Source organism: Magnolia sinica, chromosome 9, assembly GCF_029962835.1.
Source record: "Magnolia sinica isolate HGM2019 chromosome 9, MsV1, whole genome shotgun sequence".
NCBI lineage: Eukaryota > Viridiplantae > Streptophyta > Magnoliopsida > Magnoliales > Magnoliaceae > Magnolia > Magnolia sinica.
The window spans coordinates 53,674,977-53,680,019 of record NC_080581.1 but is presented as its reverse complement, the minus strand read 5'-3'; the positions used below and the strand labels follow the sequence as shown (position 1 = coordinate 53,680,019).

Sequence of the window (5,043 nt, the reverse complement as noted above, 5' to 3'; positions counted from 1 at the left end):
AAAAGGTCTTTAGCCTCAGTTCAAAATTGTGGCTAAAAAAGTCAAAAACTGATGCTAAAGCCTTTAGCCTTGGTTTTACCTCAGTTACCCAAACCAAGGCTGCAATCTCATGGCTAAAGGATCTAGCCTTAGTTTTAGCAACAGAGGCTAAAAGAGGTTTTTTTTTTTATATAACCTCAGTTCTTCAACTGAAGCTAAAAGAACCTTTTTAGCTTCGGTTGCCTCTAAATGAGGCTAAATTAAGTTTTTAGATTTTGTTGTATCCAACCGTGACTAAATCCAAATTTTAGCCTCGGTTGTCTCCAACTGAAGCTAAATCTATTTTTAACCTCAGTTCTCAACAACTGAGGCTAAAGCCTTTAGCCACGGGAATTAGAAAAACCGAAGCTAAAGATGGATCTAGCCTCCGTTGGCATCAACTGAGGCTAAATTAAGTTTTTTTTTTTTTTTTTTTTTTACCTCAATTCTCAACAGCTGAGGCTAAATCTAATTTTTCGCCTATTTTGATATCAACTTACTAAATCCATCTTTAGCCCTAGTTTTTATCAACCGAAGCTAACAATATCATAATCAACCAATGATTAAACCTACGCATATTTCATCCATTTAGCATTCATCAATACATAAAACAATCAACACAATACCAACAAAAAAGTTAATGGTCTATTTAAAGTTTTCGAAACAAACAAACGCACATGAACAAGCTAGAGACTGGGAGTTGCACTATAGCCTTCCACGCAGTCACAGCCCCATACAGCCAAATAGGCAAAATCGTACGTCAGCTGGCACTGAAAATAACTGCAGCATCTCCTCAGCAAAATAACAATCACAAAATAGAAGATGAGACCAACAGGCAATAGGGTGGGCATGCTTCGACTCGACCTCTGGTTCATCCTGCAAAGCAAAAACCTGTCCTTTGCATTGTTGAATTCTTACAGCTTCCCCTGAACACAGTTACCAATAAAATGATAGACAAACTTTTTGTGGCAAGAGAAGAATCAGTTCAGAAAGTAGTGAGTTATATTCCAACAGAGAAGCACATTACTACATGAATTACTACAACACAAATCTTCAAATAATAATAATAATAATAATAATAATTACTACAACACAAACATGCACTTGTATGCCTTCAAGCACACATACATGCACAGGGCAACTTCATTTTGATACACAATGTAACTTCTGATTAGTTTTCAGGAATAAGGATTTTAAAGGATCCTTCATGGATTGACCATCATCAGGAACCTGATCATACTAAGCTTGATCACTGATCCGTGCCAGTCAGCCCACTTGGCTGCAAGGCGGGTTGCGAAAGAAGTTGGCTTGTTGCTCCCTTACAATCCAAATGTTATATTGTTGTTGTGGCCATTAGCTTGATTTTATTTTCTCATTTCTAGTTTCTGTTGGTTTTGATGATTATACATGCATTCGGACATGCAAATGTCAGCCGAGTTGAATCGGCTTAGTGAGATTTTGAGTGAGTCACCATGAAAATCAGTTCTAAGCCTGTGACTCGGCTTCAACTTGGCTTGACTTATCAAGTCTTGCTGACTCAATCAGCTCAACTTGAATCTAGTCACTTATGTGAGTTTTTTTCACATACAAAAGTAAGAAGCCAAGCACCAATTTTTTATATTTTATCTGACCTAACACTCTACTGCTTAAGCCAGACAATCAACCCAAAAGTTATCCTCTCTTAGAATTAAACTAAAAGAAATTATGGACATAGAAATTAACCTCCTAACTTCATTTACAAAGAGCTGCCACATCTAAATAGTCCACCTTGGAGTTTCCCTCAATCATGGTTCCATATATACCAGTGGTTTGGATCATTAACATACAAACTAAAAACCTGAGCGGAGTATACTACAGTCTCTCTGTATGAGCATTGTATTTCATCTTCAAATTTCCAGGGAAGAAAGAAAAGGGAACAAAACGTTATTTGCCACAAAAATCATTATGGCCTATGCATTACCAATTGCTCTTTATAGGTATTTGCTTAACTGAATTTTGAATTTTCTTTTTCCGAATTTTCTTTTTTCTTTTTTCACTTGCTAATTTCTATGTGTAGATACATTTGTTGCTTCTTCTCATTCACTTTTCTAATTGAGAAATGTTTTTACCTTGTGAGTTCTTTGGTGGTAGATAAGCCAAGATGCGACCCGAGACCTCAATGTTGAAATGAAGACTGCCTATCACTGAGCTACAGGCTTGAATTCATTTGAGTATTCCATGGGGTTGCCTGAAGCGCTAGCCATGGCATTTCCACTATCTTGTAAATGGATGGATAATACAAAGTTGAGCAAAATATGAATAGGATTCAGCATTTAATGTGTGGAACTCATAACAACGGGATGATCAATATCATTGAGTTGTTTCAATTTCAGTATATGGTTTGTCCACATGCAAGAATGCCAAAGCAATGGCCCCATCACTATTCACATTCATCAAGTGTGTGGTGAGTACCATGCTTCGTAAAAACTTACATGAAGTGTGCGTAATTATAGAATATCTCTCTGTCGCTTATTAAATGTTGGTACTAGCATGACATGTAAATCTGGTTTTGTCATGGGGATTGCGAGTGGAGATGGTTTTATGCAGAAACAGGAACTTATTGATGCAACTGAAGCTAGTGGCCTTTCATGGGTGCCTGTTGCATGAGTTATTTCATTTTATATTTAAGAACTGAGTTTTTCTTTTTCAAATCATTTATGAAGGGCTTGAACCAAGGGAATGACTTTCGAACCGATTTCCCCATTAATAGGCCAGAGAAGGGTAAAGGAAAAGCTGGGCAACTTCGAAGTTCACCTTGGGGGTGGTATAGTGGATGGAGTTGCATGAAGACACTGATAACACAGGGTTAATTATGAAATCAACCTACCCAGCAAAATCTCTTATCATAATTATCATCATCTAAGCCTTATCCCACGTAATTGGGGTTGGCGACATGAATCCTGTTCTGCCACCAGCAAAGTAATCTCTATTTATACATATACTTATCTTTCACGCCAAGGTGAAACAGGTGCATGACATCTGAGTTGTGAAGAAGATGGGCCCCAGCAAAGTAATCTCTATTTATACAGGCTTCAGTTTGTGCCTCTCAGTGAGCAATTCATTACTCAAAACAAACTCAAAAGTGCAGCTGCATTGACAATTCTCCAACAGGATTCAGTTAGATGGACAAACCAGAGCTGTTGAACTGCATTTCACTTGATTTAACCCATTCGTACTATCTATAAAACATTTCAAGGCTGCTCCTGAAAACTTAGGGACCGTTTGGGTGCCGCTTAAAGAAAAGAAATATAATACCTCAACCCTGGTATATATATTTGAAGCAGGCTGCAAGATTTGTTAAATGTAATTGAAGAATTTACAAAATAACAAGGCCCCACTTCATAAATTAAGCTTATTTTTATGAACAATTGATAAATATAAAGCATATGGCATAAGTTACACCATTAGACTTAAAAAACCAATAATATATAGACCAAACTCGAAACTTTCTAAACCACCTAGCTCTTATAAAGGCAAAATGGAAAAAACCTAAAGCAAACATTTTTATTATTTTATTTTATTTTTATTTTATTTTTTTTAAAGTCTATCAAAGAAAGAGAGAATTGGTTTCTCAAAACAGGCGGGTTTAATATTTCAAGTTAAAAAATGAATTCAACAGAATTGCATCGTTTGTAGCAGGTCAAAAATTAGATGATGTCCTCCAAGGCTGTAATTTCCTCAGACGCAAAATAAAATAATCACTAAATTAAAAGGAAGAGAAATAAAATCAAGGTAAATCACTAAAAGCGAGTACAGTGAGCAGACAGAGAAGTTCTTATCAGCTAAGCCACCTACACTAGTATCAAAGACAACAGTATATGATATGATTCTAGGACATTTTATTTAGAATGGGAAAAATGACACACACACACACACACACACACACACACACACACACACACACACACAAAACTGGTAAAAGGCATCTACCTCGCGTGGTAATTACAAATTCTCAAGAGTTCGTTGTCATTGCAAGAACAGGATCCGATTCAAGGCAAGTTGATTCCAATCTCCAATATCTTGATCTTGAATTTCCTGATATTGCTCCAATTCAGGAACAACAAAAAAGATGAAAGTTTCGGATCACTCGATCTCAAGTCACTTCATTTCTGTCAGATCTAAGAAAGACAAAGAAAAAGGAGAAGGAAAAGAAGAAGAAATCGTAAAACAACATGATCGACATCCTTAAAATCCTAATGTCAATTTAAATTACCTCGCCGATTCCATTTCTCCAACTATTTCAGGCGATGAGAGCAAGATCTGCCATGGAAGGACGTCGTGCAGAGCATCGTCATCGAGTGGCAGAGGAAATCTCTAAGCACCGAAGGCATTGTTGATGCTCTCAAAAACCCTAGGTGGAAGATCAGAAACCCTAATCCAACGCCTCTCGACCAAGAAAAACCGGAAGATAGAAAAAAAAAAAACTATTTTGAGGAAAGAACTTCTCGATCTCTTCGATCGATCGGAAAATCAAATTAAATCAACAAATATGAAGGGTGATTGTAGGGATCGGCGCTTGAAATCGAGATCAGACTGCGAGGAATTTCAGGGTTTTGGAGCGAACTTATGGGATTTTTAGAGGGAGATGTAACAAATCGTCGAAATGGCCGAGTTCGGTAGAAAAGAGGGTGAGTTTAGTTCTTACAGCGAGGGTTTTTTTTTTTTCAGGCTTCGGCCCTTGATACGCGGCCACTCAGATATTGTACAAGTTTCAGACACCAAGCCTAACCGTCTAATAATTTAGGATACCTGATTTACCAAAGCCAATCTTCCGGTGAAAATTGGATACATACGAATGAAGCGAGATCAGACAATACAAATAAGGCTATTCAATCAGTGACTTTTAAGACCATTGCAATCTAAGTTGAACAGTGTCACGCCATGATCCGATGTTTAGGATCATCTAAAATCGGTACATTTTTCGGGGCAATGTTGGTCCAAATTGCAAGACATGGTAGATGGATAGGCTTGAAACTCTAAACTAAT

At 37.2% G+C, this 5,043-nt stretch overlaps 1 long non-coding RNA gene across 1 annotated transcript; it reads right to left on the bottom strand.

Moving 5' to 3' along the window:
• Nucleotides 1-578: 578 nt before the first annotated feature.
• On the bottom strand, nt 579-4,716 carry LOC131255443 (uncharacterized). Its single transcript, XR_009176030.1, has 3 exons — nt 4,271-4,716; nt 3,988-4,166; nt 579-944 (listed from the first exon to the last, which is right to left on the bottom strand). It is a non-coding gene; the product is annotated as an uncharacterized LOC131255443 (long non-coding RNA).
• Between the last annotated feature and the right edge of the window lie 327 nt (nt 4,717-5,043).